This window comes from Salmo salar, chromosome 25 (assembly GCF_965601325.2).
Source record: "Salmo salar chromosome 25, fSalSal1, whole genome shotgun sequence".
Lineage (NCBI taxonomy): Eukaryota > Metazoa > Chordata > Actinopteri > Salmoniformes > Salmonidae > Salmo > Salmo salar.
The window spans coordinates 23,736,763-23,743,157 of record NC_138315.1 but is presented as its reverse complement, the minus strand read 5'-3'; positions in this window follow the sequence as shown (position 1 = coordinate 23,743,157).

Below are 6,395 nucleotides of genomic sequence, written 5' to 3'. Positions count from 1 at the left end.
TATCCAAAAACAGCTTTTTACATTGGCGTGTGATGTTCAGAACATGCATTCCCACAAAAAATTTCCGGTGAATTGACTAATTTACTCATCATAAACATTGACAAAATACATAACAATTATTTTAAGAATTATAGATACAGAACTCCTTTATGCAATCGCTGTGTCAAATTTTAAAATAGCTTTTCAGCGAAAGCACATTTTTCAATATTCTGAGTGCATAGCTCAGGCATCATGGCTAGCTATTTTGACACCCACCAAGTTCGGGGCACACTAAACTCAGAATTACTATTAGAAATATTGTATTACCTTTGCTGATCTTTGTCAGAATGCACTCCCAGGACTGCTACTTCCACAAGAAATGTTGTTTTTGTTCCAAATAATCCATAGTTATGTCCAAATACCTCCGTTTTGTTCGTGCGTTCAGGTCACTATCCAAAGGGTAACGCGCGAGCATATTTCGAGACATTTTTTTTTCAAAATGTTCCATTACCGTACTTAGAAGCATGTCAAACGCTGTTTAAAATCAATTTTTATGTTTTTTTCCTCGTAAAATAGCGATAATATTCCAACCGGACAATAGTGTATTCATTCAAAGAGGAAAATAAAAAACGGCGTGCTCGCTTGAACCACCATATCCAATCTCTTTGTCACCAGGCAGACCACTGAGAAACTGAGCTACTATACTCTGCCCAGAGACAGAAGACGCCTCAATCCGCTTTCTGAAGGCTTTAGACAGCCAACGGAAGGCTTAGAAAGTGCAATGTAACCCCACAGATACTGTAGTTTCGATAGAGAATCAAAAGAAGAACTACAAATTCTCAGACAGGCCACTTTCTGCCTGGAATTTTCTCAGGTTTTTGCCTGCCATATGAGTTCTGTTATACTCACAGACACCATTCAAACAGTTTTAGAAACTCCAGAGTGTTTTCTATCCAAATCAACTAATAATATGCATATTCTCGTTTCTGGGCAAGAGTAGTAACCAGTTTAAATCGGGTACGTTTTTTCATCTGGCCGTGAAAATACTGCCCCCTATCCTAAACAGGTTTTAATTCAATGTAAATATATGATTTTCGAAGTAAAATAACATTAAACATTTAACCAGTATTTTCTTGAGATTAAAGTCTTATTTAGAGTTGTACTGCAAGATATGAATTGCCAAAATGTTGCATGTGCAGGGCAGTGGTGGAAAAAAGTACCTAATTGTCATACATGAGTAAAAGTAAAGATACCTTAATAGAAAATAACTAAGTAAAAGTGAAAGTCACCCAGTAAAATCCTTCTTGAGTAAAAGTCTAAAAGTATTTGGTTTTAAATATACTTCAGTATCAAAAGTAAATGTAATTGCTATACTGAAGTATTAAAAGTAAAAGTGTCACGGCTGTCGAAAGAATCGGACCAAAGTGCAGCGTGGTTGTAGTTCCACATTTTATTAAATCCGTGAAACTTTGCAAAAACATAAATAACTGAATTTACAAAACAACAAATCGTGACGCAGAGAGAAAGAAACACTACTCAAAATATAATCACCCACAAAACCCAGGAAGAAAAACCCCTACTTAAATATGATCTAGAGGTAACGAGGACCAGCTGCCTCCAATTGGAGATCAACCCAAAAACAACATAGAAATAGAAAAACTAGAACTTAAACATAGAAATAGAAAACATAGAAAAAGAAAAACACAAACCACCCCCTGTCACGTCCTGACCTACTCTACCATAGAAAATCACATCTTACTATGGTCAGGATGTGACAAAAAGGGTAAATCATTGTAAATTCCTAATATTAATCAAACCAGACCGCACCATTTTCATGTTTTTTTTTACGGAGAGCCAGGGGCATGCTCCAACCCTCAGACATAATTTACAAATGAAGCATTTAGTATTTAGTGAGTCTGCCAGATCAGAGGCAGTAGTCACCAGGGATGTTCTCTTGATAATTGTGTGAATTAGACCATTTTCCTGTCCTGCTAAGCATTGAAAATGTAACAAGTACTTTTGGGTGTCCAGGGAAAATGTATGGAGTAAAAAGTACATCATTTTCTTTAGGAATGTAGTGAAGTAAAAGTATAAAGTTGTCAAAAATATAAATAGTAAAGTACAGATACCCAAAAAAACTACTTAAGTAGTACTTTCAAGTATTTTTACTTAAGTACTTTACATTACTGGTGCAGGGTATACAGGCTGCCTCCAATTTATTAATGCACCCAAGTAGGCAATTGTCAACACCTATTTTCAATGAAAACGTTCTAAATGTCGACCAAAAATCCCTGGACAAGTTAACAGAAACATAGCTACTGTCTGGCAAGACCCAACATCCTGGGAAATCCTTTGGTTTATGTGTCCTGATGCGATACCATGGACATATAACCACGTTGCATGATTTATGAATAACAAAGGGAAGAGGAGATTTATTCAGTCAGTTTGACACCTTTGACACCTTTTAAAAACTTGTCAACACTTGCTGTTTAGTTGTCAATCAACACACCGTAGCCTAAATAGCCTACTATGCGTGCTGGCTATGTGAAACACGCAAAATAAAAAAAATGAATGTGTCAGAAAACAATAATTAGGCTAAATCCTGGATTTCGACTCATTGTTACAACTTACATTAGTCAACATGGGACATTAAAATTCACAAGCATCGCGCTCTCTCCCTCAGTGTAAAGAAATTTGATTGTACCAGAGATCTGGAAAGTATTCAGAGCCCTTCACTTTTTACAAATTTTGTTACATTACAGCCTTATTCTAAAATGGATTCAATATTTTTGTTCCCTCATCAATCTACACACATTACCCCATAATGACAAAGCAAAAACTGTATTTAAAAAAATAACTGAAATATCACATTTACATAAGTATTCAGACCCTTTACTCAGTACTTTGTTGAAGCAGCTTTGACTGCGATTACAGCATTGAGTCTTCTTGAGTATGCCGCTACAAGCTTGGCACACCTGTATTTCTCACATTCTTCTCTGCAGATCCTCTCAAGCTCTGTCAGGTTGGATGAGGAGCGTGGCTGCACAGCTATTTTGAGGTCTCTCCAGAGATGTTAGATCAGGTTCAAGTCCGGGCTCTGGCTGGGCCATTCAAGGACATTCAGAGACATGTCCCGAAGCCACTTCTGTGTTTTCTTGGCTGTGTGCTTAGGGTCATTGTCTTGTTGGAAGGTGAACCTTCGCCCAAGTCTGAGGTCCTGAGCGCGGATCTCTGTGCAATTTGCTCCATTCATCTTTCCCTCAATCCTGACTAGTCTCCCAGTCCATGCCACTGAAAAACATCCACACAGCATGATGCTGCCACCACCATTCTTCACCATAGGGATGGTATTGGCCAGGTGATGAGTGGTGCCTGGTTTCCTCCAGACGTGATTCTTGGCATTCAGGCCAAAGTGTTCAATCTTGGTTTCATCAGAGCAGAGAATCTTGTTGCTCATGGTCTGAGAGTCCTTTAGGTGCCTTTTGGGAAACTCCAAGCGGGCTGTCATGTGCCTTTCACTGAGGAGTGGCTTCCGTCTGGTCACTCTACCATAAAGGCCTGATGGGTGGGGTGCTGCAGAGATGGTTGTCCTTCTGGAAGGTTCTCCCATCTCCACAGAGGAACTCTGGAGCTTTGTCAGAGTGACCACTCTGACCAAGGCCCTTCTCCTCTGATTGCTCAGTTTGGCCGGGCGGCCAGCTCTAGGAAGAGTCTTGGTCGTTCCAAGCTTCTTCCATTTAAGAATGTTGGAGGCCACTGTGTTCTTGGGGACCTTCAATGCTGCATAAATGTTTTGGTACCCTTCCCCAGATCTGTGCCTCGACACAATCTTGTCTCGAAGCTCTACGGACAATTCCTTCGACCTCATAGCTTGGTTTTTGCTCTGACATGCACTGTCAACTGTGGGACTTTTCCAAATTATGTCCAATCAATTTAATTTACCACAGGTGGACTCCAATCAAGTTGTAGAAACATCTCAAGGTTGATCAATGGAAACAGGATGCAGCTGAGCTCAATTTCGAGTCTCATAGCAAAGGGTCTGAATACTTACGTCAATAAGGTATTTACGTTTTTTATTTTTAGTACATTTGCAACACTTCTAAAAACCTGTTTTCGCTTCGTTGTTATGGGTTATTGTGTGTAGATTGATGAGGATTTATTTTTATATAATCCATTTTAGAATAAGGCTGTAACATAACAAAGTTGGAAAAGTGAAGGGGCCCGAATGCATTGTATATGATGACAAGATGCTCATGTCTTCTACCTAACAATGTGAGTCGTTGTCCCAAAGGCGGTAAGGCAGGCAACAAGCTTAGGTCCAAAATAAGCCCATAGAAATGCATTGGGCTTATTTTGGACAGATTTTGGCGAGGGTGAAACCTCTCTCTTCACCTCTTCCTCTCTGGCACATTTCCCTGTCATCGCTCACTTTGTGACTGACAGGCGCCTATCCTATCAATAGATCGGTAGAAGATGCATATCGTTCATTCTAGTAGGAGAGGTCTCGACGGACTTGCAAATTGAAACTTTTAAATGAAAATGCAAAGTAGCCTAGTAAATATGAAGTGGAAAATGTAGCCGGCTGAAAATGAGTCCATAACCGGCTGATTAGCCAACAGGCGGCACTAATGGAAAACACTGCTATTGGTGTCTCCATTTGATTTATTCTGCTTGAACAATGTGTCAGTAGGATCAAGGGTGGGTGATGACATTTATAATTAACCATGTTAAAAGGTACATATTTTGTGACAGCAGACCGAAGGTATAATATAACCTCTCTGGGCTATGCGGGACGAATACGTCCCACCTACGCAACAGCCAGTTGAATCCCGTGGCGCGATTTTCAAATACCTTAGAAATACTATTACTTCAATTTCTCAAACATATGACTATTTTACAGCATTTTAAAGACAAGACTCTCGTTAAACTAACCACACTGTCCGATTTCAAAAAGGCTTTACAACGAAAGCAAAACATTAGATTATGTCAGCAGAGTACCCAGCCAGAAATAATCAAACACCCATTTTTCAAGCTAGCATATAATGTCACAAAAACCCAAACCACAGCTAAATGCAGCACTAACCTTTGATGATCTTCATCAGATGACAACCCTAGGACATTATGTTATTGTAACGGCTGTCTTCTGTAGAAATGGACCAAGGCGCAGCAGGTATGTGAATACTCATCTTTAATTAAAATAAAGAAGTAAAGCATCCACTTAACAATGCAAACAAAGTGACAACAGCTACAGTTCTGCAGGCTAGAAACGCAGTGCAAAAACAACCACCCACAACCCCAAAGAAAAACACACACACCTATATAGGACTTCCAATCAAAGGCAACTATACACACCTGCCTTCAATTGGAAGTCCCAATCATCCACCCAACATTTAACCAACACAAACATGCCACGTCCTGACCCAACTACACCCTCTACTGGTCAGGACGTGACAGTTATACAATACATGCATGTTTTGTTCAATCAAGTTCATATTTATATCAAAAACCAGCTTTTTACATTAGCATGTGACGTTCAGAACTAGCATACCCCCCCGCAAACTTCCGGGGAATTTACTAACAATTTACTAAATTACTCACGATAAACGTTCACAAAAAGCATAACAATTATTTTAAGAATTATAGATACAGAACTCCTCTATGCACTCGATATGTCGGATTTTAAAATAGCTTTTTGGTGAAAGCACATTTTGCAATATTCTAAGTACATAGCCCAGCCATCACGGGCTAGCTATTTAGACACCCAGCAAGTTTAGCCTTCACCAAAATCAGATTTACTATTACAAAAGTTTGATTACCTTTGTTGTCTTCGTCAGAATGCACTCCCAGGACTGCTACTTCAATAACAAATGTTGGTTTGGTCCAAAATAATCCATCGTTATATCCAAATAGCAGCGTTTTGTTCGTGCGTTCCAGACACTATCCGAAATGGTAAATCAGGGTCGCGAGCATGGCGCAATTCGTGACAAAAAAAATCTAAATATTCCATTACCGTACTTCGAAGCATGTCAACTGCTGTTTAAAATCCATTTTTATGCCATTTTTCTCGTAAAAAAGCGATAATATTCCGACCGGGAATCTCCTTTTAGGTAAACAGAGGAAAGAAAACAAAGCTTTCGGTCGACGCGGGCACGAGCCTGAGTCTCACAGTACTGTAACCAGCCACTACCCAAACGCGCTACTTTGTTTCAGCCAGAGCCTGCAAAGCCACGATTCAGCTTTTTGCCGCCTTCTGAGAGCCCATGTGAGCCGTAGGAAGTGTCACGTAACAGCAGAGATCCTTTGTAATGGATAGAGATAATCAAGAAGGGGAAGAAATGGTCAGACAGGGTACTTCCTGTACAGAATCTTCTCAGGTTTTGACCTGCCATTTGAGTTCTGTTATACTCACAGACACC